General features: G+C 39.7%; 1 long non-coding RNA gene across 5 annotated transcripts in view; it reads right to left on the reverse strand.

Annotated features, from left to right (window-relative positions):
• The window catches only part of LOC126643855 (uncharacterized), a 133475-nt gene that overhangs the window by 41733 nt on the left and 69024 nt on the right, over nt 1-22718 (reverse strand). The window lies entirely within an intron of this gene.

Consider the following 22718-nt stretch of genomic DNA (forward strand, 5'->3'; position numbering starts at 1 on the left):
ATCTACTTCTACCAAAAATCCTAGATATTTTCAAGACTAGTTTTTGGTGCAACAGTCAAGAAGAAACACATGGGAAAGCATTTTAAGGTTGACCTGTTTGAAGTTCAGAGAGAAGTAATATACTAGTTTACCTATCAACTTCAAACAGCTACTCTCTGTGCACACATGTTGTGTTTATCACCACGGTATCTTGGCAGTTATTCCAGCCATATGTCCACGATGTCCTCATAACTTTGCATACAAATGCTGGGATTTCACGCACAATTTATGAACTTACATTTAACAGTGTGAGGCAGCAAGGTTCTCTTTATTAAAGTGGGACAGAAACACTGCCACAGCTTTTACCTTGTACATGTATGTGCATCTATATTGCTTTTACCATTCATCCCCACCTGGACTGTGAGGATAACTGGGGACAAGGTGATTGTCCACAATGATACATCTTTTTAGCCAGGATAATCTCTACATATACATATGTAACCAGAGAAGGGCAACATTAATGTAATCAGAGAAGGGCAACATAGCTGAAGATCTGGAGCACAGATCTTAGGAGGAGCAGCTGAGGGAACTGGAGTTGTTTAGTCTGGAGAAGAGGAGGTTCAGGGGAGACCTTATCATTCTCTACAATTAACTGAAAGCAAGTGGGAGAGAGGTGGGGTGTCAACTTCTTCTTCACTGAAAGGGCAGTCAGGCATTGGAATAGGCTCTCTGGGAAGCGGTAGAGTCACCATCCCTGGAAATGTTTCAAAAGGCATGTGGATGTGGCTTACCTCAAGGGAAGCCACATGAGAACTTAGTCTGTTCAGCCTAAAGAGCAGGAGTCTGAGGGGAGACCTCACGGCAGTCTACAACTTCCTTGTGAGGGTAAGAGAAGGGGCAGGCACTGATCTTTTCTCTGTGGTGACCAATGACAGAAACTGAGGGAATGGCCTGAAGTTGTGCCAGGAGAGGTTTAGGTTGGATGTTAGAAAGAGGTTCTTCACCCAGAGGCTGGTTGGGTGCTGGAACAGGCTCCCCAGAGAAGTGGTCCCAGCACTAAGCCTGACAGAGTTCAAGAAACATTTAGATGATACTCTCAGGCACAAGGGGGATGGTCCTGTGCAGGGCCAGGAGTTGAACTTGATGATCCTTCTAGGTCCCCTTCAACTTGGCATATTCTGTGATTCTGTAAATTTGTTCCATTTATTGCTCAACTGTTGGTATGTGCATGCTGTTCAAGTACCCACCATTACTTCTCTGATCCCAGCTCTTTCTACACCAGCTATAGTCTTTACAGCTGAACAAACTTCTGTTCTCCCTCAGACCACAACTCACCCTTTGTATGGTAGGAATTGGCTTCAATTGCCTCAAAAAATGTACATGCTGCTAATGAAAGCTTCTAGTCTTCTGCCAGACCTCCTCACACCTGCAGTCGTGGCTCATGATCTTACTTGACATTGTAAAGCTTTCCAAAGCTGGAGACTTACCACATTTTTGGAAGTGACAAAAACCTAACCCACCAACCACATACATAAACAACCGTGCCAGCCTGCTGAGCAGTCCCTACTTGATGCAAGCCAACTACTCCTGCTGCTGTATCAGGGGAAATCAGGGAAGGTTACACACATGTCCTCCCTGTTCCTCTTGTGAGTGACAAACCAGGGAATGAGTCACAGAGCCTCACGGCTAATTTTCCAACAAGGATGTTGAAGTGGCTTACAGAGACTGCTCTTTTACTAGCATCCCAGACCTTGCCACACTACCATTTACTGTGGCTTGACAGGTGCTCTGCAGCTGCTGCTGCTGCTGTACATCAAGGAAAAATATCCTGCCTTTTGTGTACCAGATGAAGAAAATGTAGCATATGAGACATAATAAGAGATTCCCTGTGGTCTCTGCAGAGACCAGGAATGCCATAATGGTACTCCAGTTAATACATGGGGAGAGAGAAAGAGCAAGAGAGCACTGGAAAAAAAAATACAAAAAGAGTCAATGCATCTAATATATTTCCGAAAATGATCACTTTCCTGCAAGATGTGTGAGAATAACAGCTTTAACTGGCTGTGTAATGCCCCTTCACAGAGAAAAGGCCAATCTGCCTGACAGATGACACTGAGCCCAGAAATGCACGATCATTCTCCTTGGGCCACGAAGCAATAAAGTCTCTACACTAGAGTTACTGCTGCTATTAAGAGTAGGTGCAGGTCATTAATTATATTCAGAGCAGAAACAGAAGTAAAGGCTGTGGTATAGCAGCATAATAGTATTGAGACTGCCATTTCCCAGCCCAAGCTCCTCTAATTAAGTCCCAGCTGAGGTCTCCCTTTCAGGTCCATAATCTCAATTTCAAAGGGAGAGGAGGAAATAAATAAATAAATAAATGCAAACAGTTTAATTCCTCTCCAAGTAAGGAAGACCAGATATTTGATATTTGGGGGGACTTGTGGGTATTTTTATTTGAGGAGGTTGGTTGATTGTTTTTATCTAATCTGCTGGCTTGTTTTGAAATTAATCAATAGCATTCATCATAGAATCTTTTTTTTTTAATGCTATGAGCTGTCTACAAATTTCTGCTACTTGGTACTTTTAATGAAACTTTATTCCCTAAAAAAAAAAAAAAAAAAGAAAAGAAAGAAAAAAAAAGCTCCAAGGACAAATTTGGGAAAATTTTAAAATTTATTTTTTTGAATCTACATACTCAATGACATTTCACACTAAAAGTTTTAAACCTGCTCCTATTTACTTTGCTTTGTGAGGAAAATGTTAGGAATCCCACTCCTCCTCATTTGTCCATTTGCAAACAGACTACTTGAAATTTAAAAAAAAAAAAAAAAAAGGATTTACAAAGGTGAGCACAATTGAAAAGAAAGAAATCGCAATGTTTGGAAAGAAGACAGTCCTTTTTCTTTCTAATATTTTCATTTTACTTCTAATTTCTTGAGTAGAGTCCATTCATGAGTGTACCTTGCTTGCTGTTTGCTTCCTTTTTAAATTTAAACTAATTTTCTTATAGGTTTATATGTACAATCCTCTTGGGATTGTTTAAGAAATCATTAGTCAATGGTTTATACAATTGTAATTTCATTTTCCCAGGTTATTAAAAACTAATAGCATGCCATTTAATTAGACTAGATGATGAGAATCCACTTAAAAGTTAGAAATAGACTTACAAACTGCCTATCTTCTTCCTTACTGCCAAGCAAGACTTTATAATAAATCATTATTCCTTTTAAAGGAATTTAGTAATTACAAAGGGCTTCATTCTTCATTATATTCACTATAGCTATACATATTTCCATAAGTTATCTCATTTATTTGTACCAAGAGTACTATTAACTATAGCATTAATTTATCAGAGCAGGGTATGGAAAGAAGCCCTTAGAGGATATTATTGGTAATGGTCTGAAACAAAGCTTTTTGCTTATCCGAAGAATGAACCTCAGCAAGAACCCACAGGATTAACTCTCACACCACAGCATGGCAATGCTCCCGAGTCCTGAGCAAGGGGACAAGCTATGAGTCAAAAGACCCATTCTGTGGCCACGTCCTTTCCAAGTGCAGTTCCTACGCCGAGCCTTGAACTTAGATGACAATTACTGTCAGGTGGAACATAGGCCTCTTTCCCTAAGGAAATGAACCGAGACCTCCAATTTATTTCACATAGCCTATTTAAGAGCCATTGGATAATAATGGCCTTCAGTCACTGCCAATCCATGGTGAATTTAAAATAGTGACTTAGAGGGGAAAGGTTCTATGTCATAACCCCCTAGGCACACGATCCCCTCTATCATGCCATTTATTAGGCAGCTTGGCTCTGACACCACATTTATTTATACCATAATATTTCATGCTATATAGTCCGAGGTTAATAAAGTCTCATTAACAGCTGCTGGTAGTCCCCATAAAGTTCTCCAAGATTTCATTTTCCAATAATGGCAACGAACCTCACAATTTATTTTCCCCTTACCCAATCTCAAAGACCCTACAGCAAAGGCTAAAATGGAGGAAAGAAGGAGAACAGGAAAAAAAAAAAAAAAAAGGAAAATAGTTATCTGTGGTAGAATGAGGAGAAGGCAGAGCAAAATTTGTCTCTCTAATAGGCAACTATGTTTTCCCTATGCATCAGACTATATTTCTGTTGGTAAGTCTAATACTGCTTAAAGAAAAAACATGGATAAGGGTGACAATGATTTTTAGCTGTTACCTCTTTGCTGCAAAATTCTCATTGACCTGACTTGAACCTCAGAATTTCACCTCAGACCATAAGCAGATTGCCATTTTCTGGAGTCCACTGAACTTCTGAAAGCTCAATAGCCTTTCTCTTGAGGTCTTTGATACAGGCACAAGGGCCTCTGTGACTTGGTGCTTTGATATTTCAGTTCTGAATATCACTAAAAATTGCTGATGCTCTCTAAAAGAATAAGATTTTCAAGGCATCAGGGATTGTGGGTTTTTTCTCTTGTAAAATGTATGAACATCTTACCAGGCTCTTCGGTGCTGGGGTTTCAGCAGATGTTCTCTTAACCTGTTCAATATCAGAACAGCTCTCAAACATCCAGAAAAGAAAATAAACTAGTATATCAACTGAAGAGACTTATTAAAATCTGTGTATTTAAAAAAAAAAATACATTGGAGCTTTTAAAAGGGAATAAAACAGGCACAGCTGAAAGAGTGTGCCAGAAGGTCATGGCAGAAATAAGATGAATATACTTTTTACATATATGAAGGAGGAGAACAGCATATTCAGCACAGTCACTTGTGAGGCAGGACAAACTCTGCCTCAATATATCTGTGTCATTCTGAAATAAATACACAATGTCTCTTCATCAAAGAAATCACAGTTCAAATAAAGGAAACGGGAAGAAGTGGAAGACAAGAGAAGGGATGAGCAAGAAAATTATTTGTCTACGTTCGACTTGAAACCTTCTGGCTCCTATTCTACACGAAACCTTGAGGAGAAGGGGTCAGGTCTAGTCTGATTTTCTCACGTATGGCCATTCCTCTATGCTTTTCCCCTGGCCCTAAAATTAGTGTTAATGTGAAGACGGAATTTGAGGGGTTTGGAACACAACAGGTAAACATTACATTGCTTGAAGAAGAGCAGCATAAATCAGTTACTGCTTTCTGTAATACTAAAGTGGGATTAAAGAACTATAAAATGTCTATTCCACCTCAGTTTTATGCTTATGTATGGCCAAGCACAATTTATGCATTATATCCTAAAAAAAATTAAGTTTTCACTGAACAGTGAGTTATGAGTGGAAAGGCTATATATTACTTCAGAGAGAAGGGGGGATGAACTTGTCAATGAAAACAGTCACATGTGAGGAAGAGAGATGGAAATCAGAGCCTGTGAACACCACATACTCTGATATAAAGCACATATTTGAGATTTTTGCCGTATTCAGCTATTTGCAAAGCCAGAACTCACAAACAATGTCAGAGCTCATAGGATTATGAATATTAAAATGGATAATAAAAGCAATTGTTTGTCAAACAGCATCAGAATTGTTCAGTGAATATCTCACATATACACACAATTTTGCAATGGGAGATCAATGGGACCACAAATTAAAATCTAAACATTTGCTTAAATACATGATCAAAAGAGATGGGATTCTTTATATATGAAACTGAAAATTTACATTTTCCTTTAGTGTCTCATCCAGATAGTTTTATGTCTGTAAATTTTATACTAATAAAATAGACCACTGTATGTTAATGCTGATCTCTATCATAAGAATTTTAGGAACAAAGAAATCAAGACAAGATCATTCTGTCTGTCTATTTATTGTTGTTGTTGTTGTTGTTGTAGGGGGTTTTTAACTCATATTCAAAATCATCTAGATGGAAAGTACCTTTGTTCTGTGAATGACAAGAACAGGTATGAACCAGACACACTGAACTATTTCACTTCTAAAAGAACACTTGCAGAAGTTTTACTTTGTATTATGATTTTGTATTGTTTTCTTCTTTTAGACGTTCTTTCCCCTCTTTCATATCTTCTACATTTTTAATAACCGTTTTGAAACAAAGGTTAAATGGGAACTGTCCATCTCCTTGTACAATAACATGTTGTACAACTCAACTGAAGTCAGACAAACTTCAGTTCTAGATGACTCAGAGCAGAAACTCAGATTATGAGGCATAAAACTGACACAGGATTATCTCCCAGGCCTGGGAAAAGAAGATCTTTAAAACTGATAATATTGCTTGGAAGAGTGCGGAAGATAGGGCAATATGTTAGAACTGCATTTCCATAATGCAACATCTGTGTTATAGCCCTCATGAGCCCATACTTAATTCAGCATTCAGCTCTGCCTGTAACTCTATCTAGGTATTGATCTATCAATCTGCAGTACTTCACATCACACATAAACAAAATTCCGTTTATTTTCACACACGTGTTGTCCAGTATATAGGACCAGCACATTCAAAAATCAAATATTCAGCAGGATTTTAAAGATGATTTTGTAATAACAACTCTTTTTCATCTTGGTTTTGTTATTCATTAAAGAGTTTCAACTTCCTGAGCATTTCAACCATACATTGTCAACACACAGGCTAACACAGGATGAGAAAGAGAAAACAACCCCACCCACAAACAAACTCAGCACACAAACAGGCAACCCTCATTTGCCAAATCTATTACATTAAAGCATCTATAAAAAGTAGAGAAATAGGAAAACAAGGGTGGTGGCTTTTGTTTGCTCTAATTCCAATCACTAAGTGTTTCTAGGATAATGCTGAAAACAATAGCATCTGCAAATATTTCTCATGATGAGGAGCAAGTATGAAATCACAAATACACAAGATTTTTGATCCCAAACATGCAAGGATATGGAATTACCGTAATGTCCAGGCTGTTGTCATTCTTCCATCACATAAGATATGCATCTAATTCCATCTTCTTAAATGAAGAAAAAGTCACAAGTGCACATGTAAACCCATAAGATCCTGCGATGCCCAACTGCCTCTGCAGGTCCCACATTCTAGTGGTGACCCAGTGAGGGACAGTGTGCTCACAGAGCTGATAAGGACTTGGATTGTTATCATTTTTTGTTTGTTTCAAATTTGTATTTTGTGGGGAATAGACATCTCCTTTTGAGAATAAAAATGGTGAGGGGTGGGAGGGGAAAAACAGTGAATAAATTTTTCAATGTTTAGACTCACAAGGAGCAACAACAACAACAAAAAAAACTCTTTTGAATTTTGAATTGACTTTTTCTTTCAGACTCAAAACAGTGGCCAAGATGTTTGCAGTACTAGTTATCACACACTCTTTTCCGTCTCCCTTCATTTTTGCCCTCTCAGCACACAACCTCCTTTCCACATTCCCAGCCTGAATAAACAAGAAAATGTGCTAGACAGTAAAGCGAAGCAGGAAAATGGAGGAAGAATTAAAAGCTATGCATAAGCAATTAAGTGAAAACATACTCTGGTAATTCTTTGACATGATTAGGAGGAAGGCAACATGAATCTGGAAACATTAGCTCAGGTTCAGAGCTATGCTCCTATGTGCTGCCTCTCACTACACTCATATCTCTCTTGCACCGCTTATTCTTGCTCCAGTCCTTTGGAAAGGGATTATCCAAGGCAGCTACTTGCAATAACGGGGATTTAGACTCAGTGACCCAGAAGGTCCTTTAGTCTGAAGTCCCTCTGAGTAGTCTAATTCCTGCCTAGCCACACTCCATAAACCGCAGCTTTCCAAGTAATAGCTTGATCGACCTTTTCCTTACATACATCTTTTATTGAAAGCAGAAATATTTGTCTGTATCCTAGCACTAAGTTGTACCACGGTAACTGGGCAAAATAACATTCTGTTTGCACACTAGCAAAAAGAGGTAACACTGGCATCCAAAGAAAGAGTTTTTCCATAAAATCTTTTATTTTAGAGTATTAGGCTTGGATTTAAGTTACATTTTAACCATAAACATTGGAGAAGCTGTCCCAGATGGTAAATGTAAAACGTGCTGTAAATTTTAATGAAGCAAATAAGTCACTAATAACCATAATGCCAACACTGCTGTGTTTTTGGTAGATGTTAATAAAGCAAAATTAAAAAAGAGCATGCAGCATTCAAATAAGTGCTTAAGAAGCCCAACATAATTTGCTAATTCAGCTATTCACACTTTGATTGCACAGCCCCTGGTCATCTGCTCAAGTACAGCTGCTTCATGTAAAAACAAATAAAAAAAAAAAAGTTTTATTGTCCACCAGATGTCCCAGCTTGTAATACTTGCTGCTATAATTCAGGTCACCCAAGGTTCAAGAACATTTAGAAATTAATCGTTCTCTGATGGCTAGCCTTGTGACAGTGGTCAAGGCACTTTGGCCGTGGGTTTATTCAGCCAGGAGGTGGGGGAACCCTTCTGTATTGAAAATGATGTGCCTTCGTATTATGAATATCATAGGCATCCCAAACAGATAATTACTACTACAGCTTAGAGGAAGATCTGGAAAGAGCTGTCAGGGGAAGAATTCAAGCAACAAATGCCCTGCCTCGTAAGGCCACTGAAAACCCATTAAGAGGGTCCTAAAAGGTTTGTTTTCTTTCCTGAAAATGGATTTATTATTATTAAAGAAAAGGTATAAAAGCACAAGACACAACAACCACTGCTGTTCTCCCTCAGTGTCCTCACTGCTCTTGATAGGGAGCTAGACTATATACGTAGCGCAGCCAGTGCTTCTCCCCAAATCAAATGTAAAAATCAATGGAGCAGAATTATCAGCTGGAGCTAAAACATCTTGCACGAAGGGTGCCTGCTGTTGTGCTGCACAGAGCAGGTTTAAAATCAGCAGGCAATGTTTTGTTTATGGATTTTACAGGGCTGACTACTAAGGAAAGGCTGGGCTGGAGGGAAAGACAGCTTGTTTCTGCAAACACCTCCTCCTCTAGAGGAGGAAAACGGCATCAGTGAACGTAGGGAATCTAAGCAGAGGCAGAGACTCCTGCCAGAGCCATGCTGAAGGCACAGCTATAGCACATAGACCCCAACACCAGATTCCCATTAGGATGAAATGAGAAGGCTAAAGATTTTATATGAGAGTGTATCATACCCAAAATAGTATGTCTTTACTGCACAAGGTACTAAGAAACCTGAAATTTCCAAAGCGTGTCAAGATGTTTCAGAGCAATCTTTCCTTAAGTGGGACCTGTGCAGCCTGTCTTAGCAACACAAACATCTGTTTGTCACCTTCTCTGATGATTTACAAGGAGCAATATCTTGACACAAATGTTTTGCAAGGAAAAATGTTGTTCTGCTATACATAATTTACACAGTGCTGCAGAAGACAGGCAAAGTTACACATTTGTCAGTTATCTATCCTCTCAGTACACTGAATTTTTGCAACTGCATGCAGCCAACAGTAGCCTCTGGCACCTAAACGTGTATTGCAAATTAATAGAAAAGTGATTTCATTGAAAACTTTTCTCTTTGAACTTTATTATTATTAGCCTCAAAATATAGAAAAACACAAGAAACAGAGGATTAGTCAGATACTTACTCGTTTCACATAAAAATGAAAGTCCCTTCTGTCCTACTATGGACTGAATTTTGAAAGAGTTGTTAATGTCTGTGAAGGGGCTTTACCTGTCAGCTTGAATAGCTTTAAACCATCAGTTCATTTGTTCTTCAAAGCCTGAATTTCTCACTTCATTCTCACAGTCTGCAAGTGCCTCCTTGCCTATTTTTCCCCCTCAGTACTTACTTGATTCTCATCTGCATAGTCAACCTGCCATGATGCCCAGTTTATCAGAGTTTCCTCTACTTCCCATTTTATTGCCATGACCCAATGGATAGCTACAGTCCATGTCCTTGAGTGCCTTCAGAACTTCAATCCTCCTTACATTTGTGCCTGCTTTCCAGCTGACACTGACAAAGAAATGCCACTACATCTTTTATCTTTCTCCATTTCTGTTTCGAAAAGTTATTCCCACCTACACCAGTAGCCAGCCGCTGTCTGTACTCTGCCTCTTGGTGAGGCACTAAAGAGCCAACAACAGTCTGGAGGACATGGAACAACTGCTGGCTCAGTGACTAGGCTACACTGAAGACAAGGGCACACTGCTGCTGGTACAGGAGCTGTGCAAGGAGCCTCACATCTTCAGGGCAGTCTGGTATACTGTGCAACGGGAACAGGAGAAGGGCAACCTGGCTAGGTGCTAGCCTCAGGCTTACTGTGACTTTGGGTCAGCCACTTCACCAGCCTTAGCAGTCACTTTCTGACACATCAAAGAAGCAGAAATATTGTTCAGAAATGCAGTGAGCTTACATCCATTTAAAAGAGTGTGGAATAGACTTAGGGAGAGTGAAATGCAGCTGCTTCAAACAGTTAAAGGGATTAGGTTTGAAGAGGTTGGATGAGATTTTAATCATGTCAGGAGAAATCCACCTACATGCCCAGGGAGCAAAATATCTAGCCCAGGACTTGCAAAGAGATTGTCATTGCAAATGCACATCCTTGCCTTTTCCCCAGCAAACCCAGCAGCTCCTGGTTAATTACCCATCAGAAGTTCTGTGCCAAGTCTAGCTAAAATTGGAAAGCCATCTTTTCAATCCCATTTATTACAAGTCCCCAGAAGCTCGGGCAAGTGTTGGAAGGATTAAATTAAATTTAAAAAGAAAAAAAAAAAAAAAAAGAAGAAGAAGCAGATGTGGAAGGGAACAGAAGGATGAGAGGAGATACCTGGATCAGTGGAGCTGGGGTGCAAAAGGAGGGAACAGGTGCAGGGAGCAACACCATGCCTCCCAATCATTTCTGTGGAGGTCCCAGTACAAGGCTTTTCATCCTGGAGTGATGCTGGCAATGTGCAGCCCTTGTGAAGACAAAAGGAAGCCTGATCTGCTCTGTGCCAAGATGGCAGCCCCAGCATGCGGGATGCCCTGGAAACCCGCCCCAGCTGCAGTCACTCTGCCTTTTTTGGCACCCAGCACCATGGTACTAAGTGCCACTCCTGGCCATTGTACAGACTCATACAGACTAATCCTCTCAGAGTTTATCCTAATGAATTAGCAGCTACTGGATTAGATTTGAGACAGGCTGCAGCTGAAAGCTAACTGAAAATTTCCTTTGTACCTCTGTTTCTAAGCATCAGTTTTAGTTTCCAGGTATCAAAAGATATTTTTTCCCCCTTTTTATTCAGCTGCTCTGTTGAAGACCCATTGATTTGAATGACAATTTTGTTTGACAAACTATAAAATTTGATTCTATCTTTTTAAGACTCAGTGTCACTTTTAGGTTATTGCTAGCTCTCACAGCTTCATTGCCAGGCAGAAAATAACAGGTATTCTTCAAGCTGCAAGGACTAAAGTCCAGGGATTTTGTAACTGGGAAAACAATATGTGACCCAAATCTAATGGCTCAGAAAGCAAATGTAAGGAAACTGATTATTTGTCAAGTCTCAATATTAAGCCAATTTCAGGAGCTTCTAAACATTGAGGGTTGAACAATTTATATCATTGCCAATTCCTTAAAACAAAATTTGTCTCCTCTGCCGTTTCAATTAGGCAAATTGCACTGTGTCTACAGACAGTGTTTACACTTTCAATAACAGATCTTAATACCTAAGCAGACCTGCAAGCAACTTATCTCACTATGTTTTCTTTGAGCATTTATCATAAAAGATTATTGTTTTCTTGGGACTGTGCAATTAGAATTCACCCTTTATTGAATTCTGTCATACTTTGAATTATCCATTATCTATGTTGTTACTAAATAGCTACTTTTGGTTCTCACTTCATTTGCAGTTTCAGAGAATGGTTAATTCATCTAATTCAATGGAGTTAGGTCTTGCTTGTACCAGCAGAAGAAAAGTATTGGGACTTCCATTTTTCAGCCTCTTCAGCAGGTATAGGTCTGATCTTCTCTGAAGTCCATAGAAGTCAGCCACTGACAGGGACCTTCAGACAGGTAACCTGAGCCAAATTCTGATATCTAAGTGTGATATCTGGTGAAATCAGCAAATCAGGTCTGATAGCTGCAGTTAGGCAACATCTGAACAGAAGGAATATGAGAAAGGCTTTAGAAGCCAACAGAAGACATGGCATTATGCATAGGATACACAACTGTTCCTAAGGGTTTATTTTTTTTCCTGTCCCCCTTTTGTTCCTAAATGATACTTCTACTAAGCTTTTTCCTCTAGATTTCACAGTTCTCAGTCTTCTGTGTTAACTGTAGCTAATGCTTTTTCTTCCACTAGCACTAATCCCCTAGCCTTATTATCGGTTTAAGGCTCAGCCCAAGGGCAGAAATAGGGCTTGCCACTCAAATAAATATGAATGTATTAGCATATGTATTAAAATCTAGGAAGTTTTGTTCTGGAGATGTTTTGCAATCCAAAGACAAATTTGGTTATAAATTCTGGGGACACCTTTAGTGACTGTGATCTAACCTAAATGGTCCCAGATGGAGTGTATTTTAGAGACACAGGCCTATATATTTCATGCAAATACTCATGTGAAAAGGAGATAACATCAAATATTCTAGCCTAATCAATCAATCAATCAATCCACAAACCCTAAAGAAAAAACTCACCTAGAAGAAAAGCAGACAAATTGCTATTCAAGAGGGCTACTGTCAGACAGGTTCAAAGTGAAGTTTCAGATCTTCACTTAAAAACTTTGGCACAAAGAATCTCTTTCAGATGATAGATAAGTACATTTAGTTCTTTACAGCACAGTGCACTTGGTAAAGCACTTCTTTCTTCTCTTCCTTACCCTCATTCTCACTCTTTCCACATCCCTAGCAACATACACTTTATAGCACAGAAGCTTCAAATAATCAAGGGCACAGGGACTATGGAATGGCACAGAAAGAAACAAGTGCCTCCACAGTCAACAGTTTGGAAAACAGTGCAGTAAAGCTGAAATTTGCTTTTTCAGCTACTGCAAAGGTTTCTGGTAAGGACATCACCATCCAGGGGTGCCTTGCTGTGTACCATCATACTGTGATCCATGTGGTTTCTGTGATATAGTCTAGATCACACATTCCAGTTAATTTATCTTCAGAGTACCCTAGTGTGATCCAGATGTACCACCATCTTCCCAGGGACAGGAAATGAAGCAAACAGAACTGAAGACCTCCATCAGGCAATATTTAATAAATAATTATTTCTTAAGAATCGATAAAAAGGAAAAAAAAAAACCACCAAGCACTGAAGAACTGACCAGAGGTACCATGTGTGGGATTCATCAAGATACAGACCATTTAAATGAAAATATGAGTGAAGACCCAGGTTTATTTATCTTGATATCACTTTTATCAACTCCATGATAATTTGGTTTTTATATTTTAATGCCAATAAGACATACTCCCCTTTAAATTAAAAGTGTTTCTATTTCCCCTTCAAAAATGTTTCATCATCTAAATCTTCAATGATTCTGAAAACTTCTCATTAAGTGCAAATCTGTAGCAGAAATCTAAGAATTACCCACTAGGAAAAACAAGCTTGTGAATACTACATGCAACTTCAGTCTACCTGTAATAGTGTGTTTAAAGGTTGGCTAATGAAACCCATTTCATTTAAGTAAGATGGTCTCCTTTTGCATTATATCTCTGCTTACTATTCATGGCCTGCCTAAGCAATACTCTGTCAAAATCCCATTTTAAAACCCCTGCTTGTGAGATGACATTTTAATGTAGTCAGTGCTCATCTCCAGAGTTTTTCTATGAAAAAAACGTGTCTGTTCTGAGGAGATAAAGCAAGAACACACAAAGGCTCAAAATCCCTCACGAGGGGCAGGGGTTCAATGGTTATGTTGCTGTTCTCTGTGCTTCTTTATTAAGTAGTTTGTTAATTAAAAACCTTTTTTGTTTGTTTGTTTTTTGTTTGACAGAAGCAAAGCATTTGATCTGTTAAACCCTTTATACCTGGTCAGATGTGGATCCCTCTCATCCCCTATCACCACAGGACTACCTGCAATCCTCTTCAAACACTGGTTCTGCCTTGGAGCCCATGGGGATTTTGCACAACCTGAATTTATATTAGTTGCACTCATTCAGTGCATTTTCTTCCCCTCACTGCCTGCCCCCTCTTTGTCAGAAGATGTCTGTTGACTTGAATTCACAAGGATATTAACAACCCTGGGGAAACTTTTTCCCTGAGCTTGTCTCTGCAAGGTAACACTTGACATGCCTGGTGCCACAGTCTGAGCACAGATGGGCAACTGCTGCCCAGACAAGAACACTCATGATAGATGAGTTGATTTAAAAGCTGTGTCAGATACTGATGACTGGCTTGCAACACCTGCCTCACCAACGCCACAAGAAAGTTGCCAGACCAGGGAAACACCAACCATCATTCATCAGCAAGAGATGATACTTGGCTAATAGTTAACTTTCTGACCTATTACTCTGCTTTCTGTTTATGTGCCAGACCATGAAAGATGAGGGGGCATACATTTAAGTCACCTGATGGCACACATATGCCAATATTTACCTGCTCTTTTCGATGCTGTTGTCATTCCCCCTGAATACAAGCAGTTACATGGAGCACAAAGGAAAACCAGAGCTAACTTGTAAGCTGACTTTGCTCCATACTTCTGCAGACACAGACTTCTTCATAAGAATCATCCTACAAAATTTAATTCATTCAGCAGCTAAACATCTCATATCATGCATCAGTGCTGATTGTGCATCAGGCTGGCATGTGGAAAGGTGAACCATTCCTCTTATCTTAGCATGGGACTAGAAGTGCCTGTCTCTCTCCACACCTAATATAGAAGCACCTGAGTCAGCAAACTTGTGAATGGCTAAAGATAGAAAGGCTGAATCCCTCTCTCAGCTTTGCAGTGTAGACCAGCCACAGATACAAACCAGCTATGTCAAAATCAATGTTGATCACTGTGAAATTCAGGAGACTGGCTCTCACAGTCAAAGCCATCTCGCCCACCACTTTACTGAGGCAAAGTCAGGAGGACAATTAAAGGAGCATCAGTACCAGGCCGCAGCATGAGCACAGGAGACCAAACGTGATCAGTTCCAAGAGGAAGCATGCACAGAGCCTGGGAACAGCAGCTGAATGACCAGCAAACCACCACTGGAATGGTCTGCATGGTAAACACCCTTATGCATCTCTTTGTTGCAGACATGATTCATGCCTCCCACCCGTGGCAGCAGGATTCTAATATCTGTCTTTGTATACCAGCAAAGTTATAGGAGAATTGCTAATAATGTATATGAGAACTCAAAATTAATCCTGTCAGAATGGAAAATGTCTTAATTTCTTATTAAAATCCTAAGTGACAAAGAGGAGATTTGTTAAAATTATGTTCAGTAGAAAAGCAAAAGCAAACCATAAACACTAGGAGACTTTAAAACTAATTCTCATTTAAAGAACAACAGTGTATTTTTGTAGTATGTTTTTCCAATCAGAATAGTCCTAATACTGCAATAAAAATATAGTTGACATCAATTCAAATAACTGAGAATTCCTCCACTTAGTATCATAGAATCATAGAATCAGCCTGGTTGGAAAGGACCTCTGAGATCATCAAGTCTAACCCTTGATCCAACAGTGCCGTGGTTACTAGACTGTGGCACTAAGTTCCACATGCAATCTCATCTTAAATACCTCCAGGGATGGAGAATCCACCGCTTCCCTGGGCAGCCCATTCCAATACCTGATTACCCTCTCTGTAAAGAATTGCATCCTAACATCCAACCTAAACTTCCCCTGGCAGAGCTTAAGACCATGCCCTCTTGTCCTACTGATAGTTGCCTGGGAGAAGAGACCAACCCCCACCTCGCTCCAACCTCCTCTCAGTGAGTTGTAGAGAGTGATGAGGTCACCTCTGAGCCTCCTCTTCTCCAGACTAAACAACCCCAGCTCCCTCAGCCTCTCCTCATAGGACTTGTGCTCAGGTCCCTTCACCAGCCTGGTTGCTCTTCTCTGGACCTGCTCCAGCACCTCAATGTCTTTCCTGAATTGAGGGGCCCAGAACTGGATGCAGCACTCCAGGTGTGGCCTCACCAGCACTGAGTTCAGGGGGAGGATCACTTCCCTGCTCCTGCTGGCCACACTGTTCCTGATCCAGGCCAGGATGCCATTGGCCTTCTTGGCCACCTGGGCACACTGCTGGCTCATGTTCAGCCTCCTGTCAATCAGCACTCCCAGATCCCTTTCCACCTGGCTGCTCTCCAGCCACTCTGTGCCCAGCCTGTAGCGCTGCAGGGGTTGTTGGGGCCAAAGGGCAGGACCCGGCACTTGGCCTTGTGGAACCTCATCCCATTGGAATCAGCCCAACTCTCCAGCCTATCCAGGTCCCTCTGCAGAGCCCTCCTGCCTTCCAGCTGATTGACACTCCCTCCCAACTTGGTGTCATCTGCAAATTTACTAATGATGGACTCAATCTCCTCATCTAAATCATCGATAAAGATGTTAAACAGGACTGGGCCCAGCACTGATCCCTGGGGGACACCACTGGTGACCGGCCGCCAGCTGGATGCAGCCCCGTTCACCAGCACTCTCTGGGCCCGGCCCTCCAGCCAGTTCCTGACCCAGCACAGAGTGCCCCTGTCCAAGCTGTGGGCTGCCAGCTTTTCTGGGAGTATGCCATGGGAGACTTGATTAGAGAGAGGAAAGAGAAGATGGGAAAATGAGAAACCTTTCCCTGCAACAGCAGGAGTAGCTGAGTGTGGTATAAAGGAGTACTTTTAATTTTTAAGTACACAAGAAATAATAAAGTCCAAATTTGATACTGGAGTTTGCAGAATTAATATTGCAAAGAGACTCAAAGACTTCAATAGAATTAGAACCAAGGCATCAGTATTTCATGGTCTGAAAATTCATGGTCTGATTTGGGTATTTAATTTGTTCAGCTCCTCTGCCAATTAGAAACTTCTACAGTTTTCAAACATTATTTAGAGGTGAGATGAGGAGACAGCATAATCAGCATATATTTTACTTTTAGATCAAAGGCCACCCACAGCTATCAAAAAAATCTCAGAAGAAAAGAGCATGGATAAAATATAGAATGTAGAGGTCGTACCAGTAGCTGGTTATAGTGCCAGTTCAAGCTCTAGTTTTTTCACATGGACTGATCAACCTACTTAAATTGAAAATACCACACACACATAGGTTAAAAGATGGTTTGTGCAGGGCAGAGTTAGAAGGGATAGAGATATATGCAGAAAGGATCTAAGAAGGCAAGCAGCAGTTAAGTCAAAATTCAATAAAATAATATATCCAAGGAGTATGAGTGCTTTGAAGTTATCCTAGCAAGTCAATGATGATTACTTTTTTTACAGAAGACTCACATGCATATCCAGCTTTCTTTTTTTTTTTTTTTTTTTTACATTCCATGTCAGTATGAGTTAGACTAGAGAAATGAGAAGGAGCCATTAAAAGCACCATATATATTGATGTGACACAGCAGCATGTTCAAGGGTCCCTGACTTTTCATCTTGTAGATGGGAGATTTGATCAAAACTCCCACACACTTCTTTCAGGATATACTCCCAAATTTCCTTTCACAGATAGCAAGAGTTTATCACATCTAGAATCTAGAGAGTGCAGCCTGGCATGGACTTTAGATGTAGCCACAAAGCAGCACATGACAAATAACCTGGCAGCTCAGGAGTGTCTGCTACCTGAGGTGCAGTCCGAGTGTTCTGAACAAGTAGCAGTTTAAGTTGTTTAAGAGCAGAGCCTAACAAAGACAGGAGACTAGTGTCTGGCAAGCTAGGAGCAGAGACCAAGTGCAATGGGAGTTTTCTCCTCCTCCAACCACTGGAGGCAAGTGAATGTCAGCAGCATGTGTGGCAGTTGCCTGCAGCTCTTGCATTCAACTCCGTCGTGCTAAAATGTCAAACATGATCTTTGCCACTGGCATAAACATTTTAGAGAAGCTTCAGGGAATATACTTCAGTGCTTACATCCCTGCTAGTGCTTGACTTGCAACACAGGAAAGATCCCTCAGAAACAAACACAGACTGTGACTTGTAGTGAAGACTAGGATTTCAGCTGTGAGCAGATGAGGTTTGGGAAGGAGGGGAGGAGAGGAGTAAAGATTTGAGAAATTACAGAAAGGTCAGATGCTTACCTTACACATGCAGCTCTTTCAAAACAAACCTGTGCCACATGGTACTCTTAAAAATATAAATAATACAGTTCCCGCAGAATTTATAATTTCACATACAAAGTTCCCCAGGAGCAGCAGAAACCAGTTATACAGAGAAGAGTGAAACACCAAGATTCAACTCAGTGTGACAAAAGAAATATTTTGGCTTTCTCTGTGCCTGCCAGCATGCTGATCACATTAAATGCAGAAGGTAACAAAGGGACACTTCAAGCACGTCATTTTTCATAGCTTCATGGCCTATGTGAGATGCTGTTCTTCAAGAAAGCACTCTCCAAAGAATCAATGTTCCTCCTCCTAGTCAAACCCAGTAAACTTCGAGGCATTTTTTGCATGAAACCTCATGAAACCTTTGTGGAAAACACATGTTCCCACTAGGGCAAAAAAATTGGAAAGGATCAAAGAAATAAATGAACACTCAATGTTCATAACCAATTAAGAAGTCAAAAGAGGGAAAATACTGCAGGAATGATCTGTATTTTCCACCACAAGGTGAGGTAGTATTTGATTTAAAAATATTGTGATGCACAGCTTTATATAGAAACTCTATTCCCACTCCAGCTCTGTTACTAGACAAAATTACCAAGAGGACAACAAGTTACAAACACACAAGCACATGTATACTAGGGAGTGTGATGTCCAGAAAAGATAGCCAGCCTTGTTAGGTTTTTCATCCCTTGTAAAGAATGAACATAACTCTGGCAGGATTGCTGAGAGTTGTGAGTTCTATGGGGCTATATATAAACCTAATGCAAGTTGTGCTCTCACAATTTTAATTAGGCGGAGTGCACAATGTGGCTAATAGCATTTATTCTTATCTTTATGCTCATATACAATTTCCTTTCACCTTAAGAGCTGTGTTGGAAAAATGAAAAGACTATACTAGTCTGTATTTTGTTAGTATTTATTCTATGAACTGCATTCTCATATTACATACTACTGCTGTCAAGAACCACAAAACTTTAGAGAGAAGCTGCACAGATTCTTTTTTTCCCTTATTTCATGCTATTGTGCCACTGTTACAAAAAGTATTAAAATGGACAAACATTGCTTCTCCATTTATGGCTTTATACAGTAGTTGCACAACGAATGATACCCAAAAAAATCCTTTTTTTTCTCCCTTTAGTTCTGGCAGATATAACAGATTGAGACATTGCTAGACAACTACTAGACTGAAGTAATTAAACAGTGTAATGTGCAAACAGCATTTTAGAGTCAACAATTAGATCATTCAAATTAGATGTTTTATTTGCCCAAACATGTCTGTGAATCTCATAGAACAAAAGACTTCATTTACAAACAATACAGCACCAGACTTTCAAAGTACAATGCTACAGCACTTCAGATCACTTCCTGTAGTCAGTGCCCAGTTCCTTCACTTGCCTATTCTTTTTCCTACCTGGAGCCCTCTTCAGCAGCAGAAATCCATCACACTGATGCATCGGCAAGACATATTGTGATTGTCATTGTGATATGTTGGAGAGAACAGCATTGTAATAAAAATAACATAGCACTGCCTGCTCAGCTTCAGACCTGCTTGTACGGTACTAAAAAGACAAAAACTAACATTCCTGTGAGTCTACTCTATAGTCCAGGTCCACTAATTATCCAGAAAATGGGGTAAGTCAATCCAATGAGTACACACAAACCTTATAAAAATTGATACATGACAGACTGTAGCATTCATTATTTAATACTGAAAAATCCACACAGTTAATTTGTCTATACAGAAGCAGAGAGGAAACACCTCTTTTATACTTCACCTATCTTAAAAGACCAATGACTTTTGTTTCTGTTTCCTTCTCCTCAAGTTAATTCTTAAGGGATATATTTTGTCATTGTGCAGTCTACTTTCCAGACAGAGACAAAAAATTAACTGAGATATCACATACAGCATTTCAATCCACTTTTTGACAATGCAATAGGAGCAATGTGTCTTAAATAAGAAATCTCCCTGTATCTGAGATAGATAAGAAATCTCTTCCTTAATTAAATACTGTTAAAATCCACTCAGAAATATTGTAAAGAGTTTATACTAACACTTGAAATTAACTTCCCAACATGCTGTCCCTGTAAAAACAAGTAGAACTTGTGTATTGGTTTAAAGACATGTATGCAGCCAAACAAAAGAGTACAATACATTCAGAGACAGAATACTGCAGTCCACTACAAAAACAAAGTTAATTCTATGTTGGCTACAAATTTCTTATGAAACTTTGTCGGAGAATTTTTGAGTCATGATTATAATATCCTGATGTTTACAAATTAACTCCACTCTCTACTGAAGCCCCCAAACTGAAAATGTTCCATGTCTCCATGTTTAGCTAAGAGAAGCACTGGATACCTAAATCATGTCCATTCTCAGTTAGATGTACATTTAAGATGCATTTATCCTGATTTCAGTGGGTTGGAACTAGATGTTAAAATACTCCTCTTTAAATTTAAAGTTATTTTGAATGATCTATGTTTCTAGGAACTACAGCCATAAAAACAATCAGAATAACCAATGAGACCATTTATAAAAAAGAGTGTTGGAATTGTCTGTAGAAAGATGTCTCCCTTTATTCCTTCTTTCCTGGGACAGGTCATAGCTCTTGCCAAAGCAAAGCTTAGCAGGACTTCTATCTTCAAAGGCTTAGTTGTTCTTGAAGTAAACATGTCTACTGGCATGAACACTTTTCAGTCCTCAATACTCCTTTATACTAATGTGAAGTTCAAAAGTGAAAAAAAAGGATTTTCCCTCAGTTTCTGGCTCTCAAAAGTGATGTCTCATTTTCAGTCAGGAGTTGGGGTGCAAACTTATACTATTATACCTTTTATTATTGTTGTTATTGTTTCTTTTCTTATCTCATTGCTGTTTCCAGTAGATTGTTCTTATCTCAAACCCTGATCTTCACCTTTTGTGTCTCCATTTGGAGGTGAGGGAGGGACAGCAGTACTTGGGTTTTTTTTAGTGGGAGTACTAAATTGGAGAATACCATTCCTAAACCGTGATATACACCCACTAATAAGATCAAATGCAATAACAACCTTGCTGCTACCAAGCACAGTCCCAGGTTATTGTGATAATACAATGTTCCTATTTAATCATTCTTTTATTTCCTGATGGCTGGAAAATGGGACGTAAATTCCCTTTCCTCAAGGAAAAGAAACCCACCTACTGAAATTACCAGAGAACTCACAAAAAATGAACAGAAAGGAGAAGTTAAACTGAGGACATGGGCAGAAAAACCAAAGGAGAAATCAAGGACCCATACAAGTCTCAAGAATGGCCTGGAGCCCCACAGCCCCAGAAGGGTCTGCAGTCCAACTGAGGTGCTCAGTGGTAAAGGGTACTGCTGTTCTTTCTGTGACAGATTTGCCAATTACTCTGGCACCAAAACACAGCTGACCCTGGCTGGTGTTTGCCTTTCCTGCTGCAGCATGTTTACTTGCAAGGGGTACTGGAAATGCCCCGATGGTCAGTACAGCTGGCATCCCCAGAAGAAGAACCAAGAAAAGACAACTCTAAAAAATGTAACACATGCTCCCAGTGACCACCTTCTCCAGACCAGTGCAAGAATGTCAGTATAACCTCAGATATATGGGAGGTCAGACTATAGAGACTGAGCATCTTCTTGCAGCCCTTGATATCTAGACTCTTCCATCTCACTCCTTGAGTGCTCACTGCCTGAGCACATATACAGGGCCCAGCATTATTTAGCATTTTTCATTTCAGCAATACAAAAGCTCAGCAATGTATAATGGTATTTCCCTTTTTCTGTGTATGTGTGATCTTTGTTTACTTCTGCTCTCATGTAAATGCCATTAGAGCAAGGGGGGTAGGTGAGAAAAAAGAAGATTGAAGGTATCATTGCATATTATTATCACTTACTATATTACCTTGCCACTGATGCTTCCATTTGTGATTTAAGGAAGGAAAGTCAAAACGATTCAAAGTAGCTGATAAAAACAAACCAAAACTACTGGAGTGTGATGAAAGCAAAGGAAGATTATTAATGTGTTACAGGTACAGGAGAGAGACACAGCTATAAGATTCAAGGAAAATAAGGCAGACAAAAACATCTGCAGTGAAAGTCTAATCCTTTGGAATTAATTCATTTACTACATACTCTTGTCTTTTGAAGTTTAGGATTCACAGTAAATATTACCTCTTGTCAGAAAAGCTTTGGCAGAACACACTTTGAAATACTCATCATCCAACTCCAAGGATAAAGGAGGGATTAGAAAGAATGTGTTTTCTTTTTTTTCTTTTTTTTTTTTTTTTAAGGTAGCTATACACTAAAAGCCTTATTATCCTTGGACACATTTCAAGGAAAATAAAAATAATTGTGAGCTTATTTTTTAATTCCTATTTACAAAAGAGTTCTATGATCTTGACCACTAAAGTACACTGAGCTCTTCACATTGTATAAAACATGTACGTTGGGTCTCCTAAATCAGACACAGAACAAATAGTCCTGTAAGAGAGTGAGAAAAATCAGGAATGTCTGCAAGAAATACTGACATGCAAGAATTAGTAGGTATGCCAAAAGATGGGAAGGTAAAATAGTAGAGAGGGCACTTCATCCAGGACCTGACTACAGACTCCTCTCTGACATGTGAAATCCCTATCACTGGAGAGCTTTATGAACTGGTAGTGAGGGACGGGCTAGA

This window comes from Myiozetetes cayanensis, unplaced genomic scaffold (genome assembly GCF_022539395.1).
Source record: "Myiozetetes cayanensis isolate MyiCay16 unplaced genomic scaffold, myiCay2020 scf1, whole genome shotgun sequence".
In the NCBI taxonomy this organism is placed as follows: domain Eukaryota; kingdom Metazoa; phylum Chordata; class Aves; order Passeriformes; family Tyrannidae; genus Myiozetetes; species Myiozetetes cayanensis.